The 15501-nt window shown below is 41.3% G+C and overlaps 1 protein-coding gene across 1 annotated transcript in view; it reads right to left on the reverse strand.

Annotated features, from left to right (window-relative positions):
- LOC134867645 (cadherin-4-like) overlaps window positions 1-15501 on the reverse strand; it is a 203047-nt gene that overhangs the window by 64878 nt on the left and 122668 nt on the right. The window lies entirely within an intron of this gene.

A 15501-nucleotide genomic window follows, 5' to 3' on the forward strand; every position in this document is an offset into this window, starting at 1 on the left:
AGCTTGAATCTGTTTGAAGGTGGACCAAGTGTTTGGGAATTAACTGTTACAATTACAGAGAGGATGATTACAATGATTTGTATTATTTGGCTTAATGATGGCTCAAATAGGATGATCATTTTAGTGTTCACTTCATATTGAATTGTTAATTGCATGAAATGATGAGATGTTTTGTTCATAGCCAATACTCATGCTAGTGCTAATGGGGACCCTAATAAACAATAAGAAGACCTGGTCATAAAACAAATAAAATGTGTCACTTTCTTAAAGAAATCCACAAGGTAAACTAGATAATAAACATAGGGAGTAACCAACAGAAGCATACCGGTAAAGTGATCAGCTTCCTCTGCAAATATATTACTTTAATTTTCATGACTAAAATGAAGAAACCTGTCAAAACTCAATGATTGTTCTTGTGTTGTGGCTTTTTACGATACTATGTTTTTTCATGAGTGACAAAAAATGATGCTTTTAGCTTTAAATCTGAAGGCAAAATGGCTCTATTTCTAGTCTTTTCTCTAGTTATCTCTGGCAGCGCGACTCAGCTCTTAGCCATGGGCTCATCTGAATTCACAGTGATCGCTGCACAGACTGTCCCATCCTGTTCTTTTCTACTCTTTTCGTTCGCACTGAGATAAACTGAAGACATATGAAAACCAAACACTTTGCCCATCACCTCTTCAACTTGCTGTAAAATATATTTTAGTGAGGAAAAAGGTCAGTTAATTGCACCCATTTTCTTTAAATTACAAATTCCACATAGCTGCCACACATTTTCTAAGCTTTCTTTCACACAACCATAGGTTTTCACATCAATGTACAGTTTATGCAAACCTGCCTGAGATACAGCAGATACTCTACCCTCACATTGGTGTAAAGGTTTGTTGTTGTTGTTCGGTAGCACTGTAGTTGAAATTGATTGATCTGAACAATGTGACTACTGTATCTTCATTCAGAATTTCACAGTTTTCTTTTACATCCTCACACCTAATGACCCAGATCCATTTCCATCCTCCTCATTGGCTCATTGTGCTTGTATGAGAACATGAAAAATGTTCAAACTAGAGTTTACACCTTCGTTGTTAGCACAGCCCATTTAATACAGTCTCACTAAACCAGTCACCGCCAATGTTTCTCTGCACCAATAGGGCGTGGCCTTTTTGTACATACAGTATCTGATCAGTATTTATTAAACAAGCCGAGTCAATCGTTTTTACAATACTGCAAAAAACATAAATCACACATTTACTGGAATGGGCTTGTCACTCTGCACAGCATGACAGAATAATATAAGCAGATTTGCTTCTCCAACAGGGTACACAGGTTTTTGTAGTACTTTTTCAATCACATTAAGATAGCACTGTATAGTTCAGTATGGAGCATTGTGCTTTGCCATGGCACTCGTGTGTCTGACCTCTTATGAGACTCTCACGGTGTTCATGAGAAGATGAGTCACAGACAAAGTGTAGCAGGCCATATACTGTTCTCCTTCCTCCCTCACAGCACCCGAAGCCTTTCCTCTCTGGGATTATAATGTCTAGACGACAAATCGTAGAAAACCCTGAGCTGAAGGCCGCATCTCACTGCCGTAACTACAGTTCCTCTCTTCCCACGTCTCCACAACAGCTGAGATAAGGCTTCTATTACAATAAGTAAACTGAGTGTAAATCTGGCTTTTTGTTCTCTCTGGATGTAAATATGCCTGTGATCTTGTCAGTACCCTTCTCTCTAAGGTTTGATGTCCAGACAGCCACACAGAGCTGAGTCAGAAGGGACAGCTCAGCAACACCAGCGCATATAGCAGGTGCTGCACAACTGTCCTGGTCTAGACAGGAAGAGACAGGATGTACGAGATGGATTACATCCAGCCAAAAGGCAGAAAACTCTCGGCTTTCTCTCTTTGTGTAGCTGAACAGTTATTCCCCAAACAAACACTCTCAGAAGCCTTTGTTGCGTCTTTGTGTTTGTCTCATTCTCTTGTATTTTGTCTAAGCTTATCCCATATCTTTTACCATTATTTTTTTGCGGTTTCTCCAAATTTCATTTGGAAGGTGGGGGGTGACAATAACAAACACACCAGTTGGCAAACATGTATCCATGCAAATAGATTTTTGGAAGGCTGCCTGATCATAAAATTAAGTCAAAATCTAATTCAAAGCATGCTTTATTTTATTTCTAAGTCCTCGAATATGTGAAACTGTCTAAGAGTGTGAAAAAACAAAAGCAGCAGGTGGTCTGTTGTCCTTCCTCTCACTGTCTTCAAATTATTTATTCGTCTCTCTCTGAGCTAGGCACGCAGCCACCAGTGTGTTGCTGCAGTCATGGCTGCTAGAGGCCTGTACGCTGAGCCGTCAAACTGAGGGGAACGGTTATGTTCAAACACATAAATAAAACAGTTGCTGCAGGGCTTCGGACATCATGACAGTAAGGTTCTGGGTTAAAAAATGTGTGTGAATAATTGTGTGTCCATGTGACGGCGCTCTGATGGACCCAAAATATGTGTCAGATATTGCATATAGCCAATTTTACATTTCAATTATTTACGTTTTTTGGACTCTTTAGGCATTATTGGTGAAGGCCAGAAATACTGTAGGATCGCCTCAAGCTAAGGTCTCTGTTGTGCTGATTTAATATGCTGCTTACTACTTGTTTGTTGGTAAAAGACAAGGAAAATAAAATCTTTAAGGGGAAATCGGTGAAGGACTAAATTGATGAACCAACAAACAATGAGGTAAGTAGTAGAGTATACTGTAGGTGTATAAGCGTATAATCAGTCCCTGTGTGTATATGTGTGTGTGTGTGTGTGTGTGTGTGTGTGTGTGTGTGTGTGTGTGTGTGTGTGTGTGTGTGTGTGTGTGTGTGTGTGTGTGTGTGTGTGTGTGTGTGGTGTGGTGTGTAGGCATTTATTCACCATGATTGGCTGGGTGTCTCAACAATGACAAGCTGAACTAACTGCACCAATACCCACACACAAATGGAGTGACAAGCTGCGCAAAGAGTACCCAGAGGGTCTTGTTCTTGCACCAATTAAAGAAAAAGAAAAAGACGATGCCAATTTTACTCCTCCATCGACATACACACACTCACAGACACACACACAAAAAATTCCAATAGCTCCTCTTACACTCAGTTGGGTCGATACTGCTATAAGAGAGATTATAAAATCGGCCAACAACAGAGCAATGAAGCCCAACGGCACAGAGCTGCACATTAACACGTCGTCTAAAGCAGTGGCCCAGGTTGTGCATTGATCGGGCAAATAACACAGACACCCCAGTGTGCCAAACAACCAGTCCAGCACTATTGTACTGTCTAGTCAATGTAGTGACACATCAGAAACGATACAAATACTGCCAAGCTATATGTCTCATAGGGAGGGAAAATGTCCATGCTTTCTTTAGGAATGCAGTGGCGCTATAATATCACAGCCCAAACAAAGCCTTTGCATATTCTTCACTTTTCTAATTAAAGTTCCCTTCTCACTAAAACAAGACAAGGACAAGGAGGATGTGAAAAGAGTTGTGACCTTCTTGAAGTGTTCTCTGGACAGCCTGACAGGAAGTAGGTGACAAGTGTTGAAAGGAAGGTGAGAAAGGGATACATTGAGGGGAGAGAGAGAGAGAGCTGAGGAGTGACAGGGAGAAGGTGAGAGAAGAGGGGAGGAAAATGGAAGGGCATGGAGGGAGAGAGATTGATGAAAGGATGGAGAGTGTGTAGAGGTGGCAATCAGAGAGACAGCAAAATGAATGAAAGACCATTAAAAAGGAGAAAGGGAAGAGGTAAAAAATTGGCAGATTGCAGTTGCTAAAGTGGAGATCTCTAGAGGCAGCAGAGTTTATAGCTGCAGTCGTTTAAATTGTTCAAAGTGTGGCAAGTTGAATGCATCAGATGTCACACTGCTCTGCGGAAACAGTAAAGAAAAGACACTCTTAACGGTGCCGATCTCTGCTACAATCAGGCCCATTGAGGACAAGAATGGAGGTAGTAGAATGAGGATGATGGAGATGAAGAGGAGAGGAGAGGAGAGAAATGGGAGTTGAGGTGGAGGAGGGCAGCGGACGGGGGCCTGGCACTGGGAACCTGGCTCGGTGAACTGGCTCTCTCTCACATAGCCACATTGGAATGGATGGGATGCTCAGATGGCTGTTTAAACAGGTTAATTGGGCTGGCCTCCCGAGAGATAGGGACAGATGGATAGAATGAAAGAGGAGGGAAAGAGAGAGCAAAAGAGCGACAAAGGGAGAGCGATGGAGCTCAGAGAGATGGAAACAGAGGGCGGGATGAAGCGATGGATGGTGAGGGACAAGTATGGCTGCTGATCAGAGGCACCATGGGGAGTGTGCAGTCTAATCAGAGTAAAGCGGAGCTCTACAGTGGGCTGGGCCCTCGTGACTTACTAAATGGAGCCAGGTCTACTGTTTACTACCCAACTACTACTATGATGGAGACACACTTGTGATGGAAGGATGTTTAAAGCACTGTTAGACACCACGCAGGGAGCTGGTTCTTTGAAGCCCATCTTTAGGACTGATTCATCCTGCCATGCTTTCCAAAAATGTTTAAAAAGGCATGATGACAGTGACCAGCTCACATTACAAACCCCTCCCCAGGAAAACATGCACGACACATAGCTGTTTCCATCTTTGTATCCTAAAAACAAGGGTTCCGAAGGTAATTCATCTACACAAATAAGCAAACATGCATCAAAGGAAAGCTTTTACGTACATTAGCACACCTTTTTAAACCAGTTTGCATTAATTATCTGACTTTTTTAAGATTTGTACGCATTTTATGTCAATATGCACATGGGACATTCGAAAAATGAACTGCTGTCATTTTTGATAACTACAAAGTCATGACAAATTATATTGTTGTTTTCCTAATGAGTTACCGTGCCTTTGCAATTGTTTGCTGTTGCACTGCTGTACTTCAGTGGAGAGAAAGAATGCAAGTCTTTGTTTGGTTGTGAGGAAATAGAGAATCTGCAAGGTGAAACGTTTGTTTGTATGCATAAGCTAAAAGGAAATTAGGGATTGATAAACATGTGCTATCTCATTTTACTCAGTGTTTTGTTTGATTGAACACGAATACTCTTTACTGCACTGCTCTGCTTTCTCTGGGTGAAAAAAATCCAAAGTGTCAGCATGAGATATTAGGCTGTACATGCAGCTTGGCATCTTTTAACCCCAAAACACCTTTCTGTTGTCTTTCTAGAAAAATCCTGTAATTACTTTTCTTCCACATTCAAATTTAACCAAATGAATGAGAGAAGGCTCAGATACAAGGAAGGGCTTGAGGCAAACACAAAGCTAATAATAGCAGTATGCCTGTGCATGCTTTGCAAATATGTATGCACTCCTGCAAGTGTGGAGGTCATCCGCCTTCTCGAAACGTCTGCGTTTATTCTAAAGATCTCTGTCAGCAACGGTTAAACACCAATTAAAAATATTGTGTGTGGGGAAACACAGTGCGGTTTAAAAACAGTTCATCCGACTTCTTTTTTATTATGGATTTGCTACAATATTTATACGTTGTGTTGCAAAGTCAAATGTTACTGGAAAATGTGTTAGGCATTTTTAATTTGCATGGAGTCAATACTGATATGTGTCCGCCAAAACATAACTTTATTCTGAAGAACCACAAATTGCCAATAAAATGAATTAATTAGCCTACCTGAGCATTTAGAGTGGCTATTCTGAAAGCTGAGGCGATGTTGGATGGCTAATCAAGAGGCTGCAGCTGTAACTGTGTATGAATAGTCTTGGAAGGGGGTCGACTAGTGCTAACAGGCTGGCTGATCTCAGAGCTGCTGGAGACTTGGCATTCACACCGTTGGCCAGAAACAGACTTAATTATTTTTGTCTGTTCACCTACTTTGAGTTCAGTGTGTGTCTGTTGTTCAAACTGCTCTGTAAAACTGACAAATCAACATCAGTACTCGTGTAGAGGAATAAGGCTTGAATGGTCAGCAGATTTTTGACATTTCTCAGGCTGCTAGAAGGTCATGGACACAGAGGGTTGGGTTTTTCTTTTTCTTCACAACAGTAGGAAGGAAGGAACTTTCTCTGAAATTCACTGAATTGACTTGAACACAGATTTCTCTACAGTTTGAACAGGTGCACCATTGAGAATACCCTGACCTTCAGTGTCTTCACCTTCAACTCTAAGGCTCTACAGATCATCAAGACGGGGTTTTCATCCATGGAGGACATCCAAACCCAGCAGTGCAAGAAGAGACCAACCGGATTGCCAGAGTCAATAACAGCTTCATCACACTGGATGAATTAGACAAAAAGAAACTTTTGACCTCATCACTATTTTATGTTTTTAAATTCCCATTGCTTACTTACATGATTGTCTTTCTTACATATGTTAAGTTTCTCTATCATAGTAGCAAACTCTTAAAATACACTCCCCAGCGATATGGAACAATGGTCTACTTTTTGTAGCTTTACACTGCAGGTAAAATCACTGCTGGAACATGTTCAATGTGACCATAAATCATAAAGAACTAAATCAATAGTATAATGTATGATGTAATGTTGCCAATGAGTGGTTTGAGCATACGAGTTAAAAGCTTGAACAAAGGCATGCACAGCAGTCTACAGGCTAATTGTTAGGGGAATGTATGGCTATTCATAATAATTCAAAAATATCTGGAGTAATTGTACGCCTCCCAGTTATTGCATGTACAGTACGGCAGAGTGTATATGCACCAGAAGGTTTTTCTCACAAATCAATAACGCACAAGGACACATGCACTTTCATGCACGTATTCACAGAGGCCAACCACAAAGACCACAAAGACATTGTTTTCGACTAATCAGCATCTCTCTAATCACTGATTAGTATTCCTCTAAACAAGCGCAGAAGTGCTTGATTGGCCTTCATGAATTCTCAGCCCTCTCTCCCAGTAAGGGGAAATGCTGCCTGAGCTGATGTGAGGACTCCAAATAATCAGTGTGCTTTTGCCTGTTTGGTTTAGAAAAGAGAAAAGGAAAATCATATAAGAACACACAACACCTACAAATTCCTCTGACAATGACCAAATGATATCCTCTTGAAACTAGACCAACATGAAAAAACATCAGCCTCACACAAAACTATAGAAATTATTGTAAATGTAAGACATCTCAATAGGTTTAGGATTTTCCAACCTCACTTCTTCTGGACTGCACTGTGTTTGTGGTGAGATATGAAAAATGGGAGACCATAAGACAGCGAGGCAGCAAGAAAAAGCAGAAAATCACAATTAGGAAAGACAATTAGGGCTGGCTTTAGTGGTGATTAGAAGAGAAGGCGGTGGAAGAGAGAGAGGGATCAGGCAGAATAAAGCCTCTCCCAGGAAGAGAAAAGCCCCTTTGTGGAAAAAAAAAGATGACGGAAAAACAGCAGTAAGAAAGTAAGCACAAACTTCCCAAACTTTCTTTACAGCATTGGTCTGTGATGCACAGCAAGTTCAGTTTCTCTAGAGCACACCCTCATCCAAGTAAACACAGACAAAAGCTATTTACACAGGAAACCACAGCACATACCCCTATGTTTTTCTCCTTCCCTCATAGCATTAATTTCGTCTTTAACTCTGCCATTCAGTGGTTGTATGGGAAAAACCTAGAACTTTAAAACTCTCTGGTGGTTGGGGTTTAGTGAGAGCTCTGGATTTATAGCCTTCAAATTCAACGAAGAATTTTAAGATTGAAACCAAGTGAAACACTGTATCTTTCTGAACTGTATCTATAACTTTTCTGCAATGCCTAAAGCCTTGCAATAACATATTGGTTATAGTCCGGTCAAAAGGACTTGTTCATTGAGCTTAGGTCAGCATCTGTGTGTTTGTGTTACACGATGTGGCATCTGCAGGACTGCTCATGGCTCTTGAAGCCGAGAGACAATGCTGGAAGTGGTGTTGATACAGGCTGTAGTAAGGCTGAGGAGGGGTGAGTGCCCATGTGTCTTTGAGAATGTACAGTTTACTCTGAGAGGGACTGCTGTCGTCAGTAATTTGCATCAAGTCAAGCTCTGCAGGATTTGGCTTTGCTTTCATGAATTCTAATGTGCTTACCTGATGCCACCCCTTTTTGTCTGCTCAGCCCACCCCACCTAGATTCAGGAGCTTCTTCTTTAGGACAGCAATCTCTCTTACTTAAATCAACTTCTTCTAGACAGGCTCACAGTCACCACCCAGTCTCTATCTTAACAACTGCATCATTTAAAATTATTTGTCACACTTAAAAATATGAGGAAAATATCAGATGCACTTGTATAAAAAAACCCATCCTAGTAAAGGCCATAAAAACTTGATTTCAGTGTTTGCCTGCAAGCATCAAATATGTTTGTTGTAAAGAAAAAGAAATCATTTTCATATTGTTTTCTCAAGCTTCCCCAAGGAAGCAAACCACACAAAATTGCTTTCCCCAACTGCTGGAGGAAATACAGGCTGTATTTCTCAAATCTAATCAGCGTCTCTCCATCAAAACTTTAAGAAAGGGTTCTGTTTTTCCAATTGCAAGGGGTCAAAGCATAAACCACAGAACTCCCTCTAGACTTGAAACCGAGCAAAAACATACATGTAATTACACAGATCTGTGTGGAGGATAAGGAACAGGTTTTTTCAGAAGTTGGAGGTTATATCATTTCTTTCCCTTAAAAGATAGCCATCAGTCTGTGATTCCTGAAATCCCCAGGCTGATGGGGGACTATAAAGGCTGAACCGTGCAATTAGCGGGTCTAAAGTTTCACAGAGATAGGAACTGAGCTCAAAGTTCAACAAACGGACAAATCAGTGACATGACTCCTGGAAAGAGCAGGAACACCAAACAGAACAGTACTTTTCAATGGAGCTGCAACACTTTGAAGTTATTGATTCACTTTGAAGTTATTGATGTAAAGACTTGAATATGTTTTACTTTGTATTTAAACTTGAAATATTTGTGTATTGTTTTCACACAAAAAAAAAACGTATATTTTGACGCAAGACCAGTAAAGAAGGGTTGGGCAATAACGGAAAATGTTCCAACTCACCACTACACAATGTTTTTCCATTGCTGGCAGATCATTAGATTAAAACTTTTAATTGCCAAATATCACCCCAAAAGTTTATTTATGATATATCTGTTCAAATCCCCAACCCTGCTGTTAACAAACTCTGATGTGTAAAATCTTCGGAGTGATTTGAGATCCTGATACGAATAGACTCTAATTTTGTTGAGACATGATTTTAAAACAGGCGTACATGTTTGTCTTAACTGCCAAGCTTGAGTATAGTGTCGTCAAGCAAGCAAAGAGAGAACATTAGTCACTGATGATTACTAACAAAATCTTCCTGAGGGCATGTGTGTCATTATGTGCTGTGAACATGATGTTTTTCTATTATGGGGCAGATCTGAAACTTCTCGTGGGCTGAACGAGTTGGCCATAACAGAGAAGTGACAGATGGGTCTTAAAACTGTCAGCTAAATGTGTCTTAGGGCTTACAGACAATAACAGGGCATAGCCCGAAGAACGACAGAGCTGAGTGGTTTCAGTGTGTTAGTGTGTCCGCACTGATGTGTGGTTGTGTGTATGGTGTGTGTTTTTGTGCACACACACACATTGAATGGTCCAAATATCTCTCTCGTGGGTGAAAGTGTGAAATACAGGTATGCTTTGCTGCAACTGTTGATAAGGTGCCCACTGATATGACGAGCCTGTCAGGTAACACTGGCAAACACCCTTAAAGCCTCTCTCTGTCAAACACACACAGACACACAGTGTGGTGAGAGGATCCCAGAAGGAGGCTGGCAGAGAAGGGCTCCCAGAGGTACAAACACAGACAGCAGGATAACAGCCCACCCTCGCCCCTACCTCCCAAAAACAAATCCTCCACCAGTCACAAACAAACACATATGGTTTGCGAACAAATGCACTGAATCATTTGTCAGACTGTCTGATCGGCATTAACCTTCATTGTTGCTAATTGTTTTGCACTCAAGCAGGAGAAGGCCCTGAAGCACTTTTGGAGAGGCCATGTGTGTCTCCGTGTCGGCTTCTATGAGGGGGCTGCAAGTGTGCATTTGTATTTGTGTGAGGAGTATATGCATAAATAAGCATGTGCATCAGTGATTATGTGTGCCTGTGGTCAGCTTATGGTATGTTTTGTGTGTATGGGGGAAATAAATTAGTAGTGCTTGCAGGTTGCTCTGACAAGTCCTGTTAATGAGAACATCCTCTAGAGCCTTTTGGGCCGGTGAGAGAGGCCATGATCATCTGTTCAGCCTGGAAGATGGCATGGAGAGAGGGAGGCTTCAGAACAGCAAAAAGCCTGCACAATTAGGCCACACCATCTGCAGGAGAGGTGCTAATGTGAGGTTTAAACTGTGAGCTGAGGCAACGTAACTTTCCTTCAGAAAAAAGAATACCCGCAGGTGATGGAATAAAGTTTTACGGAAACGGCTGGATGTTAACTAAACTGGAACAGCCTTTCACGTTTAGACTGGAAATCTGCAAACTCCGCACTCATAATACAAAAAAAATAAAAACATATGAAACTAAGGAGTTGGAAAGCCCCTCTAGGCAAACATGCTTTAGTGATGTACAGAATTGTAGCAATGTCAAAAATTGCCAAAGGCAAGTTGTCCCAATAGGATGTTTGACAGCTCCATTTGACTGAAACAGAGTCAAAGACATTGTTGCAAATCTTTATTGTTGTATTACAAATGTGTGAAAAATACAACACTTTGAACTTCCGTCTGTCAAAGTACTGTATCAGGTGATTTATGTATTGTGCATTGTATATCTGTGTCAATTGTAGTTAGGGCTAGGTGATACAATGTGGAATTATATCGTAACGTAAGAATATATTGATATCTTGAAACCTTGAACTGATATCTTGGTACAAGATTACATTGTTTTAGTTGATTATTAAAAACACACCATCTCCACTTCCTTAGAAAATCTCATGTGAAATATTTAGAGGAAATATAGAAGATCGTTTTTAGGTTTTATTTAACTCAAATTGGCAAACCTGTAGACTCCATTAACCCAGAATACAATAGCACAGGACAGAATAATGGTGGATAATATTGAATCCAATTGTTAAGTGTTTTTAAACAGAAGTGTGTAGAGTTTTCTTCATGAATCTATTCTATTATTGTTCGACCGTTGCATGCAACAATAATTGTGCATATGGAAATACCGCACTGTACTTCAAACTAACTATGTATTAATCTGATGATTCTGCATGTGTGTATGCATAATTCAGCTTTTTATTTTGTCTATTTTAAATAACGTTTTGAACTAGATGACAAAATATGCAGTACTTTATTTTGTCAATTATTTAATTGACACAGACAACAAAAGTAAAGAAAATTAGGTTTAGCATGTGGATATTTAATAATGACTGTATTTGGTAAATTACCAGAAAACATGCAATATATCAAGTTGTATCTTTTTCGAGATATGACATGACCTATATCACGATTTCACTTGTATCGTTCAGACCTTTCTGTACTGACATGGTTTGAGGTATGTGTGTGATGTGTTTGTGTGCAGACAGTGTGTTCAAACAAACACACAGTCATGACAACTTGCCAATTTGGCTGCAGTTGACTCACCTGCACCTGGCTTAGTGAGGCAAAGCCAACTGGCTCCTTGTGAGTTTTGGAAAATCGCAAACCAAGTAGAGGGGTTTAGAAATGCATGAGGCGCTTCGCTGTGTAGCATTACCATGATTCATCTTCACAAAACTGCAAAAGCTTGTGATAATCGCTTTAGCTAATCCTTGCACGCTTCAGGCAAACATGCATGGAGAGAGTGAAGGGGTGGTTTCTTTAACCCTCGGGGGGAGGACTGCACCGGGTGATGGGGCTGGTGTTGGTGAACATAGTCAGAGTAAGGGGAGTGTGTGTTTCTAATTTACTGTGTGTGTGGGTGTTTGTGTGTGTGTGTGTGTGTGTGTGTGTGTGTGTGTGTGTGTGTGTGTGTGTGTGTGTGTGTGTGTGTGTGTGTGTGTGTGTGTGTGTGTCATAGCATGACACCTATAGCCTCTATATGTACATCCAATCTACAGTATTATACATTTAAAGCATGGAATTGAAATGAAACACGCATTGCATATGTGAAGTAAAGGAAATGAAATGAAATATTGCCACAGGTGCTACGGGTTTGGTGCAATCAGTTTCAGTTCCACAACCACTTCTTTCCCATTGTGTTTGTGTGCTTGAAAAAGGCAAACCTACTGTACAGTATATGTGTAATTGTCTTGGCTCAATATGTGCACGCTAGCATATCTCCAGGCATATCCATCATTATCTATGACTTCTTTGACACTAACATCGCCTCTCATTCTTAGCTCTGCCGGGTTGCAGAGCCTCACCTGTGCTGCTTCTATTCCTAGACTTTGGATGCCTTCAGTGGAGCGGAATCAAAAAAGGTTTACACCCGTACTGACACTTTTCTGAGATTTGGCCTATAGACATGGCCACAGGATCACCTCATTAGCATCAGAAGGGGCTCTGCTCCCTGACAAGTGAGACTTCACTGCACTGCTCTCACAAAATAATGAGAAAATATAACATCTAATGGCTAAATATAGGTAACTATGGTCTCAAGAGACTTGGAGCAGAAACCATGCGATGCAAGAGGTGTCTCGGGCCTTCGGAAGTTTCATTGCAGTGTGGGCGTGAAGAGTGCACAAAGTAAACAAAAGACTTTAAGAGGAGGAAGTGATACTTGAACAGTGTTTGATGAGTGCTCTTAGCCTGTAGCTATAGCGCATTAGGCACAGATGAGCCACAGCCAGCTCCCACACTGCTAATGTGTAACACATTACAACTGCACAATGAGTTATGATTGCCATTAAATAGCAAATGATTCAGACTTCACCGCTGGATTTAAAGGGCTGCGCCTGCTGTGCCCTGTCCTTTCTCATTCCTGCCCACGCTTACTCCTGTGACACTCTGGTGACAATCACTCCACTGGCTCGCTTCACTGACTGTGTCCACTCACAATTGGCAAGCATACCATTTTCGCAAATGCAGATAAAAGACAGTGTGAATCTTTGGAAGTTTCTGTCTATAGACCATCGTTATCTGCGTATGGGAGAAACCTTATGCAGCAAAATTGTATTGAATATGTGAACACAATAAATAGCTGACACGTGACATTAGTTTGACAAACGAGTACATCTCACACACACTCAAACAATCTCTCTTTTGACTTTGCTACTAGGTAAGCTTAACCTCCTTTCTCTCTTGTAACATCCCAATTCATTTTCTATCTCTGTGTCTTTCAGTGCTAGCGGGAGTCCTAATAATGGCATCATGCATTTTGGTAAACCATAAGGGAGCAGTAAATGTGGACTAGTGGGGAGAGAAGGGGAACAAGTGGGGAAGGGTAGAATCAAAGATAAAGAGACCTATCTTTCGATTACGGCTGTTTCTCACCCACATCCATCTCTCCCTCTGGGGCTAGGAGGCTAGCTGTGAAATGAATGAGAAGCAGAGCGTGGGCACACGCTAACGCTAAGATAATGACGCCGTTTTGTCAGCCCTGGCCTAAAGCTCCGTCTCTTGGCAAATAGAAAAGGAGCGAGATGGCAGAACAGTATGATAGAAGAGAGGCTATGGGGGGGGTAAACCAACAGGACTGAGCATGCGTTTCAAGGCGTACGCCGTACACAGGTCAGGAAAGCATTTGATACAGACGTTTGATTCCTACAAACGCAGCCAACAGGCTAACCGAGCTCTCACACTGTCAAGATTGTCATTGGTCAGAAACCTCAACCGCTTCTCTCCATCTACACCACTGCTCAGCAAAGCTGTGAGCAATTACAGTGGAGAAAAGTTTCCTTGTAATGAGAAGTATTTGAGCTACGAGTCAATTCTTGCTAGCCTGAGTGAGCCAGCCTTGACCACTGTGGAGAAAATAAAGAGGAGAAACCTGCATTTGATTATTAGGTTGTGCTAAGAGCTGTGAAAAGTTAACCAAATGACACCATCAACGCAACGATTGGTACTAATTATCACTGCTGTTAAACATCAGACAAACAAACAAACAAACACACTGCAAGCGCTAAATGTGTTCTCCACGGGTTAGATTGAGCCTCATTTATTTGAAGTCCTGCTGGAACTTGATTTGTGGCTGTGAACGGCCATGCTGTGCATCAGATACGCGGCAGATGCTTAGTTACGACCAAACCAGTAAAGACAACACTTAATGGTACAGTCACGCAACCGGGAGGAAGGGGGTTCTAGAAAAAAGATAAGCTGTGAGAAAAATCATAAAGTGCAAAGCTTTGAAAAAAGATAATTAGATCTGTGACAACAGAGCACAATAACAGTGTCAGCAGGGATGGAAATGCCTTCATTGCATGAGACAACAGCACAATGCGCCTGTCTGAACAATTCTTATACATATCACATCCACGACTGAGTCTGATTGCATCACACGAGCTGCTAATGTGAGTAACGATGCAGAGATAGAGAAAAGTTTATCATTTAAATAATCAGTTTTTGGCCAGTTTTCCCTGAGTCCTTGGCCCTATTTCATTTGTCACAACCGATCACTGGATGAACAACAGCACAGTAAGAGACAAAAGTCCTGTCACTGCCTAATTAGGCTGCTCATTAGGAAGCTGGCTGTATAGTCAAACATTCTCCACGCCTGACCATTTGAGTCAAGGCTAAGTCATCTCTCTTGCTCTCGCATGCAAGGCTGAGGGCTGGAGGTCAGTAGGATCCGTCATTATTAGTTCCGTTACATTTTCTCTGACTGGTTTTGATGTAACAACCCAATCCCGGGGTCAGACAGCCTTAATCCCTGTCTGCACGTCTAATCTCCCCTCCTCTAAAGCACAACTCTGCTTTGTCTTGATGCTGTGTAGGACCCTAGCCTGCAGGCTCCTGACATTATAATTAGAAGTGAACCGTGCACTCCGATCATTACACTGAGAGCGCACGTTTTGTGTTGAAAATCAGACATCATTACAAGATACTTTACTTTAAGACATAACGACAATGTCTTTAATGACAGGTGCATCAGGTCTGACGTGAGACAGTGTTTAGGTCATGTCATAGAGGCTCCAGTATTGGCTGCGGTTAAGAAAGGATATGTGGAGGAGGTGGCACTGTCTGCTTCTGCCGGAAGAAGTTTTCTACACTAGCATTTGGCACCTGCCAGCCTGGCAGCCATCTGAATCTCACATAAGCAGCCATCCACATTTCTGCCTTAATAATCAGTATTCCGCTGTACATGAAACCCTTACTCATTATACAAGTCACCTCTTACTTCTTTTTTTTCATCACTCACATTTAACATGTTTTTTTGCAGATCTCTTTTGGTTTCTTGAAAACAGAGTCACTACATTGTCTTTTTAAAACATTTGTATCTCTGGTTCTGCTATAGTACATGACTTGTGCCCTTTATGGATGCATCTACATCTGCTATGCTTCTCCACTGACTTTTTTTAGGGTTTTACTTCAATTTGTCACCGGATTACAGAAAAAAGAAAACAAACAATGAAAC

Source organism: Eleginops maclovinus, chromosome 1 (genome assembly GCF_036324505.1).
Source record: "Eleginops maclovinus isolate JMC-PN-2008 ecotype Puerto Natales chromosome 1, JC_Emac_rtc_rv5, whole genome shotgun sequence".
Lineage (NCBI taxonomy): Eukaryota > Metazoa > Chordata > Actinopteri > Perciformes > Eleginopidae > Eleginops > Eleginops maclovinus.